The following is a 6643-nucleotide window of genomic DNA, read 5'->3' on the forward strand; positions in this document are numbered from 1 at the left end:
TTATCAAGTTTGTTAGAGAGATTTCACCCTTATACTTAACCCTAACGATCGATGTAATAAAAATACAGGGTGTAATTTTTAACAGATTTTAGTTGGTTCGATTCCCGAGTGTGGCAAGCAAATTTTTGGAATTCTTTGAATGCAGTTCAGGCAGTTCTATTTCTTTTCAAAAATAAAGGAATGTTTTCTTTGAGAAAAATTTTCTATCTACAATATTAAGAGTACTTTCCTTCCAGGTGGCATTACAAAATTCCACCCTGTATACATACAATATAATATACAGTGTGAGTCACGTTAAAGTGTACATATAAAAATAGATGAAACTAGACCTATTTTTATCGATAAAAAAGAGGTCAAAAATTTTTTGAGATTTTTTTTTAATTTTTTATAGAATTTTTTTTCTTACAATTACTTATTGTAAAGAAAACGTAATAACTTTTAAATTAAGCGGTATATCCTGATAAAATAAAAACAGTAATAATGCTAAATAACAGGCGATACTAAAAAAATACATGAAATACCCAGAAAATGCCAACAATAATAAAAAATGATACTTTTTGAAAAAAATCTGCTTAAAAATTCGTATTTTTTTGGTTATTTGATAAATTTCTCCAAAAAATGCCCCTATAACAGGTGGTTTTTATTACTTTTTATTATTCTCTATCGTATTACTTTTGTAAAACCAAAAATCGCATGTCTCTACCCCTATCACAACGTATGCAATGATTGTTTGAACAAAGGCCTGCCACCACATTTTTCTCCGCTACAGGTAGAGACAATTTTAATTTTAACTAAAACTAGCTTTGGTCGCCCGCTACGCGGGCTACAAAAGCTAGATCTGCGATGCTGGCCGCTCCGGGCTTCGCCCTACGCGGCGCTCGGTCTGCGGCCTCGCATTCGGAGCTCGGCCTTCGGCCTCGCAAAAATTACACGGGGCGTTTATTGTCTGTCGCGGTGCTCTTGTGCTTTTTTGACGCAACACAAGTTTAACTATGGTAACTCTCGGGATTTGAACCATCGCTCGGCCTTCGGCTTCGCCTTTCTGTCTGTCACTGGGCTCTAGTCCTTTTTTGACGCATTAAAAATTAATCTCTGGCGACTCTTGGGCTTTAAACTATCGCTCGGTCTTCGGCCTCGCCTTTATTTTCGGTTATATGGCTTAATCTTTAGAATTTGGCACAAAAATCTATTTCGTTTTAAGCAATAATATTAAAATTAAAATAAATTCATTTATTTTTGCAAATAGGCTTTAAAAAGCGCTTTTACACGTCCCAATATTAACCCTACCACTGCTTCGGGACATTATGCATAGAAGGCAATAAATTATGCAAGATTTCAGTTGTCGTACATATTTCTTGATTCAATTAGCTTATCTACTTTAGTTGTTTGTTGGCTATATTACGGAAGTAGGTACCTATGAGATTATCCTAACAAATTATTTTATAATAATCAACTATATTGTAAAACTTATGCATTCATAATAATAAAAGTAATAGCTAGTGTACTTGTTTATTAATTTTATTGTCATTAAGAATGAATGTAGTCTATCATGATGTGCTGAAATTACAGAATGCTTTAGGAATAATACCGACAGGAGGCGCATCGTAGAGCTATCACCATTGATCACTATTTAACAATGCGCCACCTATCGATTTTATTTACAAGCATTCTCCAGTTACCGTTGTTAATGGAGTGCTATGTTACATGAAAGTTTGAGTGCAGTTTAGTTTAGTTATATTATTAAAATTTAATCATCTTATGTATGTACCTAAATGAAAGTTGTTTAGGAAACAGATATCAAAGATATTTAAGTCTGTGTGCGAGATAGTTAAGCCTGTGTGTGAGATATTTAAGCCTGTGTGTTATTATAACTCAACCTACATTGTGCTTATTAATTAATTAATGAAGAAAAAACAAAAAATTGGTTTAAATAGTATATTTATAATGATTAAACAATTATTCTACAACTTTTGAAAGCATACATTTGACTGTAATATTACTATGTTTCTGTAAAGGAGCAATCTACTTTCGTAATTGATCTATCATTTAGTACATTAAATAAAAAGACATAAGCTTATAAGTGAAAAAAGTGCTACATGTCGCTTCAGTGCTGACAGTCGGATTTAAAAATCTAAGTTATCTAGAATGACTGGATCAAGCTGCGATTTTAATATAAGCGAAAAATATTCAATTCCAATGATAGTGAAATTCGAGTAGTTTTACTTAGCTAAGACATGTTTAATTCCAAAATATTATGTAATCATAATAATCATCATTTCAAGTGCAATATTTATAATATGAATGCAAATTGATATTGGATAAATGATTATGTTACATTTTCCTATACAAATGAAAATATAAAAAAGAATCTGGATCAGAGATGGAATTGTGTAAAGCAATCGTAATCATTTGACAGTTCATAACGTAGGTACGATAAAATCAGTTAAAGCGTTTGACAGAATAATCGTACGTTATGTTACGTACGTTAACTGTCAAATGATAACGATTGCTTTACACAATTCCACCTCAGTTTAAAAAAAAACTTATGGGCTGATTTCTCAATCTTCGTATAACTTTTAACTGAAGAATAGTATATGTCAAAATGTTTATTCTTCAGCAGATATTCAACGATTAAAAAATCAGTCCTAAGTCACCTAGATATCCGAGTAGCTGGCATTTTATGTTCACTAAATTAATATTAGAAAATGAAAAATAAAGAAAAAAAAACAAAAGAGCCATGAGGTTCAGCATAAGCCGCTACAAGTATTGGGTTATGGTATTATTACTGATCAGTAAACAATATTAATTTGAATAAAAGTGCATAACTACTATGTTTTTAATCTGTAAATATCTCTAATTATTATTTTCTTGCTTCCTTTGTAGAACGTCAAGCATCTTCAAATCAGTGTTCATCGATAGTTGACTGCTGTCGTCAATCCAATACCGGAACTTCAACTGAGATTTCAAGTCCAATGTCGATAATTCCATGATACTGATGAACCTGGAAATAAAAAGACAGTTGTAATTATTTCGTTTTAATGATTTCATTCTCTTATATTTTATTCGCAAAAAAGGACTATAGGTAATTAAGAAATGACAACATAGAGGTGAGTGGATGCGTGGTAGTATTATCACATAATACCTAATTATTAGTTAAAGTGGCATCTAAATAAAATGCGGCAAGCATTTATTGTGTGACATTTGTGTTTAAAATAAGATTTCAAATTAAGTATAAATATCTTTAAATAAATAAATATCTTTGGACAATCTCACACAGCGCCATCTAGCCCTAAAGTAAGCAATTAATATGCTTGTGTTATGGGTATGAAATTATGCATAGAATTCATTTTATAAGAATAATATTGAACATGTCTCGGAAATGGATTTGCAATAATATACAATAGGGATGATGACTGGGTAATGAAATCAAAATTATATTTAGTCCGTCAGACAGATAGAAAATATTAGACTCGTATTTTTTTTTCCTATAATCGAATATACAGTATTAAATTGAGTTGAAATGTCGCGTGACGTCACTTTTGAGTAAAAATTCTACTCAAGCGTGACGTATCGCGCCATTTCAACTCGATGTAGCACTGTTATTATTTAATTATAAAAGAAAATAAAAAAATATGAGTCTAATGTTTTCTAATTATCTGTCTGACGGACAAATAATTGAAATTTTGTCATCTAGCCTATTACTTATCTCATATTTCTTGGTCGTTTAGCGTAATAATGTTAGGTAGGTACACTTACTTGTCGTGTCGTGAACTACTATTTGCGTCTTGCGTTTATGTTTTGCCTTCTTTTCTTTCTTCATTCTTAGCCTTCTTGCTTCGTAGAGTAATATTTTACGCATTGAGACAGTAATTTCTTCTTGGCGATATCACTCCTCCTTCCTTGAGAGATGTGATCAATTCTATTCTATTCATGGCGTTTTACCTGTTGGTTAAATTTTGTTAAAAGTATTTTTTATAAAAAAAATGCCTTTAAACAAAGGTAGTAGGCGCGCGTGAACACCTGCCAGTAGAGAGGTTATATGACCTAACGACAGTTGGTGAAAAGAAAAAAGAACACTGGCTGAGTACTCCAAAGATATGTCCAAGCTTAATGTTTATGGTATCTTAACACTTACTATTGATTATTGCGATTGAGTTGTAAAATTGTTTTACTTACATAATCAGAAAAAGGTCGTGTGGTGCATTGTCAGGCTCCGGTTCAGTTCAGTATGAAGTAGCGAAACGTAGGTAGCTAAGTATTATATTACATTTTAATTTTTATTATTTCTTCTAGTCTATACCTGAAATAGATGGCATATTAATATTATTAATAGTGAAATGTAATAAGACAATTATAATTGTATAATTTATATATATAAATCTGAAGATTGAAGTTGCGTTTACCTTAATTAGTAGTTAGTTCTTTTTATGTTTATGAATTCTTCAAATTTGCATTATTTTGTCAGGGCTGCGTTATTAATGCTTCATCTTGAGGAACTTGACTTGCGAGTAGATGTGGTGAGCACCATCGTAGCAATTTTAACTTTTGCATCACTCAAGTTTCTCTTTTGGCTTCTATACCTGAAATAATTAATATAAAATATGTAGTACAGATTAAAATACTAATACATATTAAAAATGCGAAAATTTGGATGTCTGTTACTTTTTCACGCAAAAACTACTGAACGGATTTTGACGAAACTTTACAGTATTATTGTTTATAACCCAGAATAACACATAGGCTATAATTTATGACGATCTGTGACAAACAAAATTTCACGCCGGTGAAGCCGTGGACAAAAGCTAGTCTTTTTATAAATTAAATAATAATTTTATTAATATTTTTAATACTTACTCTTAGTATCTTTTGAGTGTACGAGTGACAGTCATCTTGATGTCTAATTGAGTATCTTATCCAGATAAGATATAAACAGTGATATTACTAATAAATCGTTTGTCATCTGTAATATAAAACATATTAAAATTAGATTTATATTTGGCTATGCATTGTTAGAGTTTACATCGATGTATAATTAGAGACACATCAAAGCATTGCACGGCTCATCTGTGTTTTGTGTGAATGAGATGTTTCCACATTTATAAACAAGTTAGCTGCCACACACTGCCAGCCTGGTTAGTCCATCTGCAAGCTCTATAACATGACATACAATGTTAGTAAAAGACAGCCATAAATATTAGTTAAAGCCAGAGCCTCGTCAGTAAGACAGCAGGGAGCACCGCAGCGGAGCGTCTCACTCTCGCGGTGAGCCACGCCGCTGCCGCCAACAGCCGGCTGTTGGCGCGAGCAGGTGAGGTTGGCACATGGGATAGTACCATAACATTAATTTGATCTTATAATTAATTAAAGGCAAGCCAATGGTTAGTAAGATTAGTTTTGTTATGCACTCTCCCTTCTACTCCCCATCTACCTACATGAAATGTATAACATTAAAAACAGATTTTAATCATTCGCGTCCCACCCATTATAACTAAACGTCAAGCAGTGAGTACATAATGTAACTCATTTATAAATATCGCGTCAAGACATACCTAGACACATAGAAAGACACGGGTCTTTCTATTTTAAATAAAAACCATTTCATGTAGTTAGATCGCCCTACTGGGCGAATTCGATCTTCTAGCTACAATTAGTTAGCAAATAAATAATATGAATATGAATGAATTCTAAGCCCAAGCAGCGCAAGCATTTTAAAGCAGCAAGCAATTGCAAAGCAGCTACTGAAATGAATCCAAAATTTGATAGATTTGCCCGGGTAAGCCGATATTGTATATGATGAGTGTTTACGTGTGCAGTAATGTAAGAGAAGATGGGAAAGCAAAGTGAAATGGAATATGAAAAATAACACCCCATTACTGTAAGAGTGGTATATCGGAATATAACGTAATCACTTTGGAATCACCATGACATTAGCGCCTGATTCGGAACAGGAGCCTCCTCAGCCAACCAAACGGAGGAAGAGAGAATGATACCGCTGACTGAACGAACTGATTGACAGGGGAAGACTGTTAGGACGACACCCCCAGCCTGCAGGGGACGTCACTGATCCACGTGGGTGACACAGGCAGACGCCTCAGAGAGGGTGACGCCATCGAAGCGAAGAGTGTGAAGGCGACAGCCAACACATCACGAGCATAAAGTTGAAGAGGTCGAGCGGAGGGAAGATGCAGGGTTAACGAATCAGGGCAGAGAAAATAACCGGTCGATAATGTCCCGGGTGTCAATCAAACACCTCAGCGTCGACGGAATATCAGGGTGTCCAGGTACAAGTACGAGTATGTCAATATAACAAACAACACGTGGTTCAGAAAGCAATGAGCAATGGATGTGTTCAAATGAAGTTAGTTAATGCCGAAATAATAAGCGAAACTGAACGAAATTGTTCTCACCAGCATAATAAGGATCGTCGTATAATTGTCATTTTGTAAAATTAATAATGTAACCGTCGCCATTTTTCGCATTTCTTAAATAAACATTGCAAATACATCATAGGTCTCACTAAAAAACAGGTACTTTTAAAGGTATACAAAGTGCTATAAACGGTTACAAAAACAAAGTCAAAATTTATTTATTTGTAATTTTAAATAGTACTTAAATATTAATTAACAAGAATAAACATTCTAAA

At 33.4% G+C, this 6643-nt stretch overlaps 1 long non-coding RNA gene across 1 annotated transcript; it reads right to left on the minus strand.

The window, feature by feature from the left end:
- Positions 1–1845: 1845 nt before the first annotated feature.
- Positions 1846–5433, minus strand: LOC135086287 (uncharacterized). Its single transcript, XR_010260379.1, has 5 exons — positions 4855–5433; positions 4404–4580; positions 4177–4300; positions 3757–3942; positions 1846–3001 (listed from the first exon to the last, which is right to left on the minus strand). It is a non-coding gene; the product is annotated as an uncharacterized LOC135086287 (long non-coding RNA).
- Positions 5434–6643: the final 1210 nt, after the last annotated feature.

The sequence above is a fragment of the Ostrinia nubilalis genome, chromosome W (assembly GCF_963855985.1).
Source record: "Ostrinia nubilalis chromosome W, ilOstNubi1.1, whole genome shotgun sequence".
In the NCBI taxonomy this organism is placed as follows: Eukaryota; Metazoa; Arthropoda; class Insecta; order Lepidoptera; family Crambidae; genus Ostrinia; species Ostrinia nubilalis.